This window comes from Haemaphysalis longicornis, unplaced genomic scaffold, assembly GCF_048455015.1.
Source record: "Haemaphysalis longicornis isolate Haplotype H1 unplaced genomic scaffold, Haemaphysalis longicornis Haplotype H1 scaffold_2, whole genome shotgun sequence".
Lineage (NCBI taxonomy): Eukaryota > Metazoa > Arthropoda > Arachnida > Ixodida > Ixodidae > Haemaphysalis > Haemaphysalis longicornis.
Window position 1 is genome coordinate 20,663,615 of NW_027526295.1, and position 16,250 is coordinate 20,679,864.

Genomic DNA, 16,250 nt, shown 5'->3' on the forward strand with positions numbered 1-16,250 from the left:
AAATAGCGCTTGCGCCGTAATGTTCCGCGAAGCTCCCACAATAGTTGGTCACCATAAACTCCGCTGTTTCGATAAAGCGCTCGCACAAATGTGGGTGACTGGCTGCGACTCCGATTTCTCACTGCATGAATAGTGCTTGCTGTGCTTTGGTTTTAAGCTTTAGGGTAAATACTTCGGCCGATATTGATTCCTTAAGAACTAAATTGCCTTTCCCAACTCAGCTTCTGCACGCAAATGACCTTATATTTTCTACAAGTGTGCCCGTCACACACGCATGTGCAGTTTGCAGGTCCGGGGCAGCGACGTCGCCGGAGCGTCGTAAAGGCAAGATACAGCGCTCGTGTTGAGCGGTATGGGCCTCATGGTCCTCACTAAGTTTACTGCACTTTAGACACTAACGATACAGAGCCGCATTCATTAGGCCACGAATGTTGTCGGGGCGCAGTTTTTCCTTCTCGATCGAATCCTGACGATCGACACGACAATATATTTCTTGCAGTTATTAATAAACTGATCTGTTTCTGTTCTGCATCATACAGAGGAAACGCCCGTATATTTTAAAGCAGAAAAAGATTCCGCTTGACGTGTAACGGAGAGAGCATCCGTTTACTGAGAAACGGAGCGCCCTGTCGTTAATTTACGGGTGTTTTCTTTGTTCTGCATCAAACGGAACACGCCTCTGTTTTATTACGGCCGTCTGGTCCGTAATTTGTCCGTAAAATTACGGATTGTTGTTACAGTATAAAGATTTTTAGAAGGTCAAAACTTATCCGGAGCCATCCACTATGGTGCGCTTTATCGCCTGCGTTGCGTCGGAGCGTTAAACTCTATATTCAATCAATCAATCAAACGCCTCAATCAATCAATCAAAACGGCCAATATTTCACGCCTCCTTCATTCCCGCGAATGCGAAAATGCCTGCTCCCAAAATTATCCGCCATCGCGTGCTGGACCCTGCTGTCCTCCATTTTTCGCCATTTTTATTCCAGATTGTTTTCTAGGTCTGCTCCTTCTTTTTATCACTTAGGCTCGGTGTTTCCCTCAAAATTTTATTTTTTCCATTAGAGTTTGGGCTGATCTCGGTGTTCAAGTGTTCCTTCAATAGTCGTGCACACACCTATTTTTATTTTTTGTATTTGGGAGCGGCATTTTAGAATATTACGATTGTTGTATTTTTATTACGAGGAGTCCGTCATCAGCTGGGATGCGTTTTCTAATGAACTACAGGGCATTATATTTCTTTTAATTGACTTTTGCCTGTCGATCCGGGTTTTCATTTCCGGTGGTGATGAGGACAGTGCACATGTGAGTTTCTGGACTTTAGCTTTTGGTATTAACAACTAACCTCGCTTACTTATCGCCAGTTAACTACAGCCGTTAATTGCCATTAGTCATGTATTTGGCATTGTTTAATGAGAGTGGGAGAGTGCAAATGAATAGCAAAGGCCTGAACAGTGCTTTCAGGTGCATTTGGCACTCTCCAACAGGAGTGGAAAGATGCAAGGGAAACGGCTGGAGACCACTTCTCCCAATTTAGTTTTAATTCACGCAACAGCAGCACAGCAAGAGCGTAATTCTAGTATACACAACGCCTCTACGATATGGTGCATCCACTGTAAGAAAAAAGGGTAAAAGAAGGGAGGAAATCGAGGCTTTTCTCCCCCCGGACCAGCGAGCTTCTCCCTTTAGCTAATTACACGTAGCGCCCTCTGTACGGCCTCTACGAAACACCGAAACGGGAGAGGAAATATTCTCCCCTGTCGTCTGCAATCTGCTGTCGGCGCCGACGCCGAAAACGAAACCGTTCATTGTTGCACTGTGGCTTTCGCCGATCGGGCGCTTACGACGACTCTGAGCAACACCTCCCCTGCGGTGTGCTGCTTGCTTCTTTTCTCGCTGTCTTTCTTTTTATTATTACCATCTTCCCGCCACGCTAACGCACGGCTCGCAAGCCGTGTGTTGGAAGCACATTCTGTGGGCACCGCTGCATGCTTGCTATGGGCGACTCTCCTGCGCCCTGTTCGACGTTTCCACTGCATTTGTGGGCGTTTTATACTGACGCCCAAGGGTAAAAGAGGTCAGCGATGATAGCAAACTGCCCCTTTTTTCGTCAACGAGCATGGACAGCAGCATATTGACACATCAGTTACCAACAACAAAAAGCCCCCATTTGGTAAAATTGGCTAAATGGTTGCCAGACCAGTGGTGCGCTCTACGCTAAAAGAACGAAGGCGAGGCAATGAGTGTCATTACCCAAACATACCTGCCGCAGTGTTTAGTGAAATGTTTTTTTCTTCTTTGAGCTATTTTACTGCTTCTTACAAAACCTCAAATTAATAAAAGTTTGCAATTGCAGGGGTTACATTTGATGAAATAACAAAACCCACCTAATGCTTACGCACTGCCGTGGGTTATCAAAACAAGCAACGATCTCACTGTTCCTACCTGCATTCTCGGCGATCAGGGTTATAAATAACTTTTCGCCGATTCAATCTCTAGTTGTGGCTTGTGATCATGCGGACATGTGAAAAGTGTATTATATGTTGCGGTGTATACGTGTATTATGCTTGCGATGTTGTGTGTTGCCTGTATTGTGCGTTAGCAATGCCTTTAATGAAGTGTATGTCGCTATGTTGTGCTATGTTTCTTCCCAATGTGTGCCCGCCCACATGCGGCCTCGGTGATGTTGGCTATAATCATGGCTATAATAATACAGTCAAACCCGTTTACAGCGAACTGCAATATGCACCGTGATTAGTTCGATATATCCAATAGTTCGATATAGCCTAACCCGCCTATAACGAGCTTATTGTTACGAGTTCACTTTCGTTTTGGCGGCTTCAACTAGCATAGCATTCTCTACGCGAAACATTCTTTGCACCAGTTCGAGCCCGCGTCCTCAAAAATCTAAGAAGCATTGGCAGAGCACATCGACTGCCGAAAGCGCTTCATTATAAGCTCCGGACGGATTTCACTCGCGACATCATCGGGAACGCTGGCGAGCTCTTCCCACAGTTCACCGATGCTGCTGTCTTGGTCCGGACTCGCTGACAGGGCGGGTTCCGTCGTGACTCTCGCGCGTCGGAAACAGTTGCGGAAAGTATTGCGTGTCACGTCGTTCAGTGCGAGGCGCAATGTCTCAGTCGCGGCTCTTCCTTCGTGGTCGCAGCCAATCCACATTTCCATTGCCGCTCCGAAATCATGCATTTCGGCGGCCAATCTAGGCGCCCAGAGTTTGATATATCGGATGTGAACTTCGTTATAAGGAATATGTTTCCCATGTATTTCCGTAACTGAAATATTTTTGTTCGATATATAGCATAATTCGCTCTATCCGGGTTCGTTATAGCTGGGTTTGACTGTATACTTTATTCATAAAGGAAACCAAGGAAACGCCTTGATGTAAGTGCCCACTGATGGTGATGCTTAGTAGCTGCCCCTCCCCACCCCTACTTTTTTCTGCGTCATCGATCGGTCATTTTAAAACTTTTACGATTGCTTTACTTCGAGCACGCTAGAGGGCGAGCATTGTCGAGGATGCGACAGCGACGGATACGTTTTTCGTGTTGCCTGCATTGCCTTTGCGCTGAGATTTACGATTGCAGATGATCCGCGTTTTGATGCGTCGGTTGTGGCAAGGTAAGACGACAAACAACAACTGGTTGTTCTCAAACGGCCGCATTGGATGCTTGTGATCTCGAGTGAGGTGAACGGTGGGGTAACGAGCCTTTCGGAAATAAAGGCGGCATTTTGAAAGCAATCGGTATGACTTCTACTGTGTTTACGGCGGCGCGTTCGCTCTGAACGAGTAGGCGGGGTGCGCAGCGAGACGAATGCAAGTCGCGCATATACGATAGGCGACATCGCTTGCTAACCGCAGTTCTGGTGCTCGGTAGGTAATTTCTTGGTTATTTTAGCGCATTTTAGGCGCACACAACCACAGTAACCTACTTATTTGTACTTCCTCGATCATCAAACCGATCAGCTCGCTAGGCCTTTCTCGCATGACAAGGCTTGCTTGGGTGACGCTGCCAGGGGAGGAACGCTCCTCCATTAGCTCACGAAAGGGGGCAATCTTCCTCCACTCCTAGGGGTAGAAACGCGTTCCTCCCTGTTAAAGGGAGAATATTTCTACCTCTTACGGAGCAATATATGATACATTGCTGTTTCACCCTTAAGGGAGAAACTACCACACCCTTTTTTCTTAGAGTGTCAAAGCATTCGTGGCGAATTGTGGGAAAGATATGTTGATATTGTGTGCACCGCCATGTTGAAGGCTCGTGTTTACGTTGATTTTCCTAGTCTATCATCGCATACAGCGTCTACCAAACTTGTAGCAGAAGTGTAACCTGGCAGGCGGGAGTTCTGCTACGTTTATTTTACATTCCCTCTACAGCGCATTCATTCTGCTTACGAGAATGGCGGGATCCCTGCAGGGTCACGTGCCCGGTGGTGCATGTTTGCATTCCCGTTGTCAGTATCATCCCCTTCACTTTACCAACTTTCCTTCCTTCTTGGTTACCATGAGTGAGGGACTTGTCCAAACGGCCTCGTTAGCGTTTTATATGCGCCGTGGGCGCGAACCTGTTTTGGGGGTCACCTAAGTGCCAATTATTTAACGGCCATGCTAACATTTATCGCGCCGTACTGAGTACACGCGTCTAGCACACGTTGCTGCGTCAAATGCCCCAACACATTCAATAAGTTCACCATTGTTCATCCGGGGGTATCCTGGTATTACGGCCCAAGGGTTGTGTGTTCATCTTGCATTTCGGAGGACTTCTATTTAAAGCACAGCGATTACTCAATTTACTTTTGAACGTTCAGTAAAGCTTGATGTCGGGCTAGTTGGCGTAACATGATTTTCAAGGTAAGTTGCGCTTGATGCGAACGCAGAGACGAACACAGGAAAAAAACGTATACTTTCACGAGAAGACGAGAAGGCGGCTTTTAACGCAATTATATATTCTCTTTTTAGGCGCTTGACTGAGAAATGTGGTGCCTAATGGAGCGTTCTTTGACCTGTTTTTATTCCTTGAGCAGTCGGACATGTTGTGGGCTATCCTTCAGCCATTTTGTGTGGCGTGAACCAGGTATTTTCAATCAACATTGCGAAGTAATGCTTTCACATAAAAACATCCAGTTCCACCCAGTTTGAAATCTGCTGGAACAGCAGCGCTGTTGTTCTCATCTGTCGGCTTGAACATCAACGGGCGCTCGCTGGAGAACGGCTGCGCCGTCACCTCGAAAATGCTGTGGTTGGCGCAAAGGAATCGGCATATGAACGTCATTCAGCGGGAGAAGGCTTCCTCCCCTGTCCATGCCCAACTGGCTCTACAGGAACCCGCCTCTGCGAAACGGCAGCCCTCTCAATCTGTAGGTCGGTTCCGGAAAACCTGTTCTTACCCCTGCGTGGTGCTCGACCTACCAAACTTACGAGAATGCTGGACCTACCACAGCTCCGCTGTGATTAAGGAACAGGGCGAACTAATTGAGTGCGAAGAGTCTGTAGGAGCCTATAGCTGCACTAGTTTTACCCGCCGCGGTGGCTCACTGGCTAAGGCGTTACGCTGCTGAGCACGAGGTCGCGGGTTCGATTCCCCGCCGCGGCGGCCGCTTTTCTGATGGAGGCGAAAAGCAAAAATGCCCGTATGTACGAGATTTCGGCGCACGTTAAAGATCCACAGGTGGTCAAAATTTATCCGGAGCCCTCCACACGGCGCGCCTCATCGCCTGCGTTGCGTCGGCGCGCTAAACCCTACAATCAATCAATCAGCTACACTAGCTTTATAACTTGTTTTAAGGAATTTCGGAACCTCCTACGGTTATTTTCATGTGCAAGGTAGGAAATCTTCTTCTGTACACCAACTTCTCGCTCTGGTGTTGTCAGCAGTCTTCCTGATACTCTTGCCGCCACAGTAGCTTGAACTACGTTGCAGTTTGTTGCTGGATGTATTGACGCGCCCAAGCAGCGAAGCGCGCACAATACAACCCTTGTGAATTGTACGTAAACAGACGGTTCAAATATAACGCCCTGACGTTTCTGCACGAAGCGTGATAGTAGTTACTTAGAACGGGAATGACACGCTAGTGTACATACGAAGGAGCAAGAAACCAATGCTGCTTGTCCTTCTTGTACAGTAAAAAGCCACTACACAATACAAATGCCACCAAAGGCATAGCACTCATTTTACCTCACAAGGGAGTGCAAACTTTTCATGCTTGCAGGGACAATAATTATTGTTTAACAAAAAAACTGCTCTTAAAGGAGGACGAAGAATCAGTCACTTCACCTTCCTATTGCCTGTTGCGATAAACAAAAGCTTAGTTGCAGGTCAACGCTCGCGTTTGTGAATTACCCTCTTTGCTTAAGCACTGTTTTTCACCAAGTAATGCAGACTAACTAGCCCAAGTTTAAAGCTTAGTTAGACAAAAGTTATAATACTTATCACGCTCCTCTGGGAAAAAAAGGGCAAGTTTAAATGACGTGAATGTGCAGCACCTGCTCTGGGCCTGCCCGGGATTGCATCAAGTTCGCCTGCGGCACCTTCGTGCAACCGGTCTCCACCCTGGCCGCCCTCCTGACCTGCAACGCTGGGTGCATGGACCGTGTCACCGACAACTCCTGAACTTTATACACGAAACTAACTTGTTCGTGTTTCTGTAAGCGCCTACATCTATTATGCCGCAGGGCAAACTTTCGAATAAAAAAAAAAAAAATGCGGCCATCCTGCCGAGCGCTGGCTTCCCCTTCTTCCTAGAGATAGGACCAAGGAAGTGACACTTTTTGCGCGAGTAATCACAATCCGGCTCCCTGAGGGACTCGTAACCTTATCGAGGAAAAATTGAAAAGTTGTGTAGAGTTCTTGGGCAGTGAGCTTGCGTTCACTAAAAATTGAAAGTGGGGAGTGAAAATTGAAAGATTCAATTGAAAATTGAAAGGTTGAAAGTGAAAATTGAAAGATTGTAGTGTTTGTACCCATTCATTGGAGTTATTCTAAAGGATAAGGGGAAGACGGGGCATCGTTCGTAGCTCGCAAAACTTTACATAAACCATCTTTTAGAGAGAACTGCCTGATTTATTCATATAAAAAGGTGTTGCTCCGAACTTTTCTTGTGCATTATTCGAACGGGAGTGGGAAGCGGGAGTTTATATTATTCACCTTAACAATACAGCGCATTAGAAACAGGAACTTAAAGGAGCCATGAAGAGAAAATACAACTTCGTTTAGTTTGAAAGAACTAGGATTCAGTATCTCCCTCAGCTACATTACAGCCACAAAAGATGTTTTTTTAACGAAAAAAAAGCAAGAAGTATATAAAAATTCATCCCCCTCGCGAGGGGCACGATCAAATGCACAGCATTTCCGAGGGGGTGCGCCGGCAAGTCGTATCTCTCGATCGCGGGACCCGTGTCGCCATCTTTTGGAGGCGCGGGACAACTTGTGGCGCTTTCGAAACAAACGAGAAATGAGTGAAGGATATAAGGCGCGTTCGGTGCATCGAAATCTGTGTCGGTTTCGTGGCTCGGTCGGTGGTGCGCCGGGCACCTTGCGTTCCGCCCGCGGCGTCGTGGGTTCGAAACCGGGCGCCGGAAACTGTTATTTCGTAGTCCGCCTGGCTGCGGACTACGACAAGGCGCGCCTGCGGACTACGACAAGGCGCGCCTGCGGACTACGACAAGACGCGCATGCGGACTACGACAAGGCGCGCATGCGGACAACGACAAGGCACGCCAACGCCGCGTGACATTGTGAGTTACTAAAATGCTATGCATTTAAAATATGACATGCAACCTCTCACCGCCGCAGAGGTCTTCATAATTACCCATGAAACTCTGAACAGTGCATCGGCATTCTCTAGTCATGCTGGCTAGAAGATTACAGAAACCTGTCAAGCTTTATTGTGGCAGTTTTGTGAGTTTGACGACGCTGGTGTCGGTGGTGTGCATAGAGTTTCTTACAGTATACACTAGAGAGGAATCTGGCGCTAGCGTCTATGCGGCTCACATCAAGGTCGTCTGTGTCGTCATGGGCCGCCATTATACATCGCGCTCGCCTTAGTTTCATCATTGGCTTGGATTGAAACGTTTTAGTGACCGCAGATTTAAACAAAGTGCCACAAAAACGCGAAGAATAGTGTTTAATTATTTAAGTGGAAAATAAAAACAGGCTGTTTTAAAACTAAGAAAAAAAGAAGTAAAGCGTACTTTTGCCGGAACGGTTGTGCCTGCTATTCCGCAGGCCAAGGTTGCAGTTACGAAGAATGTTATTATTTGGTGGGTAACTCATTAGAGACTGTGATTTTATTAATTTTACCATTATTTCAAAAATAAGTTGTTTGAAGAGTTTCGAAAGTTTTTTGAGCGTGCCTATGAAAACGGTGCCTTCGTGGTGAACCGGTGCACCGCGACCGCCAGCTAGTTAAACAAGAAAAATGAAAACGTGGCGTTAAACAGTCGTGGACGATGGCAAGATAGGACGCATACAAGCGCCCGTATCTGCCGTATCTTGTCTTCGTCGAAGTACGTCTTGTTTCTTCTTTTCGTGGGCTACGAATTTCGCGGCGGCATATTACCCGCTCAGTCATACGTCCTTCGACTGCGGCATGAGCAACGTCAGGTGCGATCACGCATTTCCTGCTGTTTCACTGAACACGGCTACCACAGAAACGGGAGGATTTCGGCTTCCTTGTAGCTCGTAAACGTGTGAATGCATAGTGAAGAAAGCAAATCCCGAAAACCGCTTAAGAATCCAGTTGTCATGCCAAGCCCAAGCCAAAAAGGATGTCTTCCCATGAACCCCCATGACGACATGGCTTACGAGGTGCAGTTTCCTCTCTAGTATACTTACTAAGAAACTCTATGGTGGTGTGCACCCGAAGTTGAGCAGCTGCTTTCTCCTACAGATGATGCATCCTTTCTCTCCAAACCACTCGTTCTTTACGGTGACATTGGAGTCTCAAAACCGTATTGCGGACAAGGACTTCTCGTCTCCTGGGAGAAACGGTGCCACTAATGCAGCGCGGTTCCGCTAATGCGGCCCCCACCACGCATCGTGTGCTAATAGACTCGATACGAGCTCCGGAATTGCCGCCAGGATTGAGTCGTCATGGGGATTGTCGCGGCGTGCCACTCAGGGCACCGAGGCGTGCCCCGATACTGCGATTTTCTGCTCCTAGCAAATTCCCAGATGTGCAGCCAGAATAATGAGCCAAGGACATGGTGCCTTCATTCGCTAACACCATCGAGAAGAAAGTATCCGACAATGTCTAGCAAACGCGTAAGTGCCGAGGCATGCCACCATAGAAACCTCCACTGACAAGTTCGGTCGGTACGAGTGGGCAAAAATAATAATAGCCCAGGCGTTTTAACTCGGTATCAAAGAGGCAAAAATAGGCGAATAAGCGGGAAAACGAGATAACGGACTTATTGGGGCTGTAAGCACACTGCGAAAGGAAGTAAAGAGGAATCTCGTTAAACCGTACCCGCTTAAGCGGTAGTTTCTTTATATACGTAGTTTAGCCGAATCCCCGACTCCGTTTCCCTTTAAGATAATGCATTCGGATAAGCCGTAGTTCCGGTTTGTAGGTACTTTCTTCGCGCCCAGTCAGGTACGGTTTAACGAGATTTCACTCTATAACCGGTTGCAAGTAAAACACAGAACAGCCGTGCAACGGCAAGTGTGTGCTTCTCTCCGGCAATAAACACCAAAATTGGACCATGCCAAAATACAAATGGTAATGTGCGCGGCTAATACGAGGCGGGGCTTGACGCATGGCACCGTGTGCGCCCGGTTTGGTACAAACTCTTGTTTTTGTCATTGTATTGATGTCCCTACCAAGAAAACCGCGAAACATGGTGGAATTTGTTGCGGAATTGGCTATTTATTCTTCGTTTTATATATAAATTAAACAGTTCTTAAGGATTTCAAGATTTCTTTTTACGCAACGGTCACCAAAAAACGAAAACTAGGCATACCGCAGGTTGGAGGGGTGGGATACTTGTGCTTATCCCAAGCTTACAAAGATAGAGCAATGAGCCCAAGTCCTCTTCTAGCCACCAGTTGTACTCTACTCTGGACGGCGTACTCTAGAAACTGTACTCTAGAAACTTTAACTGCATCTGTGTATTTGCCTGGGTGGAGGGAGCCTGTCAAGCTGGTTTTTCCAGCTTTTTTTTCCCTATTCTCCCTCATCGAATGGATGAAAATAAAGGCATTATTATTATTATTGATCAACCTAAATCATTTTACACGACGTGCCGCATACGAGCATACACGGCTCGTGTCAAATTTTAAACGTGTTCGCAACATTGTTCGCCATTCTAAGCTTACAAAGACCGCGCAATGAGCCCAAGTCCTCTTCTAGCCGCCAGTTGTACTCTTGTACTCTACTCTGGACGGCGTACTCCAGAAACTTATCGGGAAAAGAGATGTGTGGACGTAAGCGATACCCATGGGTGTAATACATTTTAACTATCTGGCGCCACCTGCAGTGTGAACAAGGAATTGTTCGGTTGACAATATCTTTAATGAAAAAAATCAAGCAGTCATGACGGCACAACATCAGTAGGGGTAGTCATAGGAAAAATAAGGCGTTAAAAATTGAAAAGTTGTGTAGAGTTCTTGGGCAGTGAGCTTGCGTTCACTAAAAATTGAAAGTGGGGAGTGAAAATTGAAAGATTCAATTGAAAATTGAAAGGTTGAAAGTGAAAATTGAAAGATTGTAGTGTTTGTACCCATTCATTGGAGTTATTCCAAAGGATAAGGGGAAGACGGGGCATCGTTCGTAGCTCGCAAAACTTTACATAAACCATCTTTTAGAGAGAACTGCCTGATTTATTCATATAAAAAGGTGTTGCTCCGAACTTTTCTTGTGCATTATTCGAACGGGAGTGGGAAGCGGGAGTTTATATTATTCACCTTAACAATACAGCGCATTAGAAACAGGAACTTAAAGGAGCCATGAAGAGAAAATACAACTTCGTTTAGTTTGAAAGAACTAGGATTCAGTATCTCCCTCAGCTACATTACAGCCACAAAAGATGTTTTTTTAACGAAAAAAAGCAAGAAGTATATAAAAATTCATCCCCCTCGCGAGGGGCACGATCAAATGCACAGCATTTCCGAGGGGGTGCGCCGGCAAGTCGTATCTCTCGATCGCGGGACCCGTGTCGCCATCTTTTGGAGGCGCGGGACAACTTGTGGCGCTTTCGAAACAAACGAGAAATGAGTGAAGGATATAAGGCGCGTTCGGTGCATCGAAATCTGTGTCGGTTTCGTGGCTCGGTCGGTGGTGCGCCGGGCACCTTGCGTTCCGCCCGCGGCGTCGTGGGTTCGAAACCGGGCGCCGGAAACTGTTATTTCGTAGTCCGCCTGGCTGCGGACTACGACAAGGCGCGCCTGCGGACTACGACAAGGCGCGCCTGCGGACTACGACAAGACGCGCATGCGGACTACGACAAGGCGCGCATGCGGACAACGACAAGGCACGCCAACGCCGCGTGACATTGTGAGTTACTAAAATGCTATGCATTTAAAACTTTCAAATTTTGCGCCACAGTGACGTGTTATGAGCAGAATGACGTCATACGGGCCAACAATAAAACATAATTTTCAGTGCGTTAACTGCACGTTAGCATTCAAGTGATGCGGTCAAATGGAACTAGAGGCCCCATTACAGACGTCCGGTCTTGTGTCGTCGCGACAGGTCAGCTAGGGGGCCGCCAATCGCACAAACAAGGTTCCGTGACGTCATAGAAAAGTTGCGGGAAATTGGCTAGGGGGTCGCGACTGCTTCACACGTTTTCTTTAATATCTCCGTTGTTCGTGCGAAGATTGCGATGATATTGATATCATTGTTATCGGGACTAAGCAGTCTTTCTAATAAATCGAACTTGTATTTTGTCTTCATGGCTCCTTTAAGCCGAGGCACACAGGATGAGCGCTCCTCCTGTGTGCCTCAGCTTATGTTCTTGTTTCGAATGCGCTGTATTGTTAAGGTGAATTACCAACCCGCCCAATTCGCCACCGTGCTTATATTGTTCACTAGGGGTAAAACATACTGTTGGAGCGATAGATACATGGCACCGGAAAAATAAAGAGTATCGGTATATAGAAATGTCAGAGTAAAATACGAAACAAATTGGTATGTATTTTTGTTTCCTTTCTATTGTGGTTTTGTTTATGTAACTTCCTGGAAAGATTTTGTCCAATAATGTGTATAGATATACTTTACGTACCCGCAACAGTTACGTGGCGACAAGGTAAAGATGAGACGAATATTGGACGATGGAGCAGCGATGCATTTACATGGATGAACTTTGTACAAGTGGCCATGACAGCTCGACCTGAGCCCGTGCCGCACCATGCTTCTTCGTCTTCGGCGCGGATCTCCTGCAGCTCTGTGCCGGTGTCCCTTTTCTGCTTCCCGTAACAATATATTACCGTCCGGCTTTTAAGCTTCCTACTTAAGTGTTAAGAAAACCAAACTGTGGTCCCGCATCATTTGGGGCGTCGCGGAGGAATTTTTGGAGGCTGTAATAAGTGCGAGGAGGAACTTTTGTTTCTCCTTTTAGCTTGCCACGGACTGTGACAGATTACCGCCGACTGCGTGACTGCCACCAAAGCCCCCATAGTGACACCTTTCGAAGGCAACTGCGGCCGGAAGGAGTTGTCGCGTTGGTAGCGGTGGTTTCCCGTATCCTTTGCGCTTGTAGATTATTTTTTTTGTGCGACAGTTACAGTTCACAATGAAGAGTTCCATCATTCATGATAAGAGTGCAATCTCCCGCAATCCGTCTGTATACGTCGCAGGTTTGTGTCCGAGATTAACGTCGCGAAGCCTGCGTATGATTCGGAGCTGATAGTGATTCCTTGGTGCTCAATGTTTATAGTAACGCCTTAGTGAGTGGTTTTCACGGACATTATAATAGCACAGCCGCGTTAAAAATAATCGATCGTAGAACGCATCATTAATCGCCAATTGGTCCCGCATGCTAGTCTCATATTCGAGATATAGGCTTGTCGTTCTGTTTTCAGGACGAACCACAAGCCACCCTTTCAAGGTATCACATTGTGATATAGTTCCCAAAGGTGTTACAAAACCTTCCTTGAAAGTTTGAGAAATGTAAGCCTTCTCCCATTAAAGCTATGCCGCACCAACTAAACCCCGCTGATGCCCTGCTGCAAAAGGCTGCCGTTGGACAAGGTGGAATGGTCATTCTCAAACTAACTCGTTTTACGGCGTTGGCATTTTCTAAGGCGAGAGCTAGTGAACATTCCCGTAATCCGCTTATATCTTCTTCGAAACATCAATGAATGGCACAAAAAGCCCGGAGTGAGTAAAATATTGGGTATTGGTGTTCTAACCGAAAACAAGCTTCTTTCAGCAATGCCATTCTCTATTCCCGTGCACCGCTTATATAGAACAGCAGACGCAATCTTTTATATGGGTCTTTCGTTGCATCAGCCGTTCGTTCGATTAAAAAATGAAGCAAGCGCACGGAACCAGAAGATCCTAGAGAAAACGTGTAGTCTGAGGTTTACCTATCGCTTGGACGCAGACATAGGTAAGCACTCCGACAGAGACTCGGGGGTTCGCGTCTACTTGGTAAGAATTGCGCCGAGAGGGCAATACAGTTTAGAGGCCGCATTAACTCTTTTAAAAGGACGTCTAAGCTTTTCTATTTCTTCCTCACTCGGAGTTAATTCGTTAATGGCTGACTGCTTTAATTTGATCGCTTCGCTTAGTCGTCCACCTGTAGCTTTTTCACTCAGTGAGCACGTATTACCCACACATCAAATCCTTGTACTGCGTCCCGCATTTTAGGGCAGCCCACGTTAAAAGGAAAAACGTAGGTGGCTGTCCTCGATCAGCCATATCATGAGTAACGTGAGAGTTTTGCGCCGTTTATGCATTAAATTACGTCACGATTGTTCACTACAGCCAATTTGGCACTTACTCAAATTAGATGTCTCTATTGCTCTCGAGTAGCATATTTACATGTTCGAACGCTGGTGGGGTTCTTAGTCTAAAGCTGCCATAACAAGTTAGACAAGGACCCGTGTCCCATTATACGAGAAATTACTGAAGTTACAAAAGCTACTAATATCATTATGCACACCTCAGTACACGGTGGCATAACGAACATGCGGATCGCTGCTAATCCGTCCCTGTTCTTTTTTCAGGTCAGAAAATACTACGGAAAGTTATTTTGCTCTAGTGACCCATTCGTGATCGGGCGCCGTGCCAGCGGTATTTCTGCTCAGTGATTTCTTGCTTGCTGTATGATGTTGCTTGTCCTTGCCAGAAGATGCTGTTGCTAAGAGAAGACATTGAGTCCGACCCCGGCTCCGCATGGCAAAAACTGCAAAGCATCTAAACCAAATCGCTAAAGATACTAAGAAAATAAAAGAAAAATTAAACTAGGTGATATTGACCGAAAATGTCTTAGCAAGTCTTGTAAAAACGTTGCCATCCCTTTCTAAATAAAACTGAGAGAAGCGCGAAAGCTTCGTCCAATCCGAGAAAACTGCGCCCAATTGACTGTCAAATCTTCAAAGACGCAACTCGCAAACAAAAAACGAAACCATGTGGCAATTTTTTGCTTTTGCGCACTAAGGTAGCGCATATGCGAAGTATCTAAGCGTACACCGCTAGGTGGTTAATACGATAAAGGTGTACTATTGTACTCCTTCTTCATAATCGACGCGCGTATCTGGCATTATCTAGAAGCGTTCCTTTTTCGCCATTTTCACGTGACCGTACTGGCACAATGGAAGCCTCGTTTCACGCATGCGCCGTGTGTGCAGGGTATCTTATCGGATAATTCCGGTCGACCAAGCGGTCTACGGAGAAATGCTTTAGTTTTTAGATGTAAAGCATCTATTAGTCGACCCTCCATCGTCCGGCGTCCGCACCCCTCCCCCTACACTATAAAAAAAAGAAATAGTTAGCGGCGCTTGGTTTCGATCCCACGACTCTCTGGCCACTACGGGAGGTACGTGGTGCTCTTCCCGCTGCGCCACAAAACCGAGACAGGAGCAAGTACTACGAACGCGCCTTATGTCCTTGACTCATTCAAACTACGTCAAGAAGCTACTGACACAACGAAAGGCACGCGAAGCTGAACGTCAAGGGAAACGACGAACTGAAAACTTTAGCGGAGGATGTTGTATTTCCCGTGGGAAAGCTGTGGCGGGAAGCGCCACGCGCCTTGCAGCTCAACCAAAGAAGAAGACGAAGAGGGCGGGCAGCGGGGTAGGAGCGTGAGGACACAATAAAGAAAGACGAGAACCAGGAGGTGTTCGACCAGGTAATGCGGCTGTCGGTCTCTTCGCTGTCTCTACATTTCTCTGTCTCTACATGGGAGTTCACACTACGTTCCCATTCTTGCTCCGATAAATGGAACAACATAACGGCAACAATATGAATCCTACCCGGAACCCCTATGATGCTTCGCATCCTCCTCATGGTTCCCCACGGGAAGATGGTGTAATTTTTGACACGACGCCACCGGTCCAGCTAAGAAGGCTTTCGATTTAAAAAGAGCACCTCAGACTGGAACAGAATGATTGCATGACTACTACGATTCATACCCATGAGATCCGAATAGACGACATGCAGAATCGAAGACCTAACCTCGTCATTTATGGACAACATCAAGCTGAGGAAGAAAGTAGGGACTCGTTGGAGCGTACTGTTAACCAAAGGCGTTCTTACTTTGTATTACGTGGTATTAGAGCGTAGTGACTATCTTGGAAGATATCACGTGAAAAGCAGGGCCAGTAATGTTCAAGGTGCTGTATTTAAGGGACAAAGTTTTCTATTTTTAAATATGGGAGCTAACTAAAAGCCAAAAATTACTCGATAGGCGTGGATTTTTCAAAAACACTGAAAGGGTTCAGTTCCTGTTCAGATCAGTTCAGATTTCTCTAGGACATTTCCAAGGGAAACCGCGATAATGACAAGAAGACTACGCTCATTTTCGCTAAATTATACCTAAACAAGAAGACCAACATCTGCGATGACAAAAAAAAATGATACAGTGCCTGTCTATACAAATCGAAATCGCAAAACCAAACCAACCAAGACGGCGAATCCAAGCGCTGTGGCAGAGCTAAATCAAAGGTATATCAATTAAGCACGTGTACGCTCTGCCGATTGTCTCACTGCGAGGATCACACCGTCTCGAATAAAATTAAAAATTTGTTTAGTGAAACACAACTAAGGCTACTGCATATAAAAGC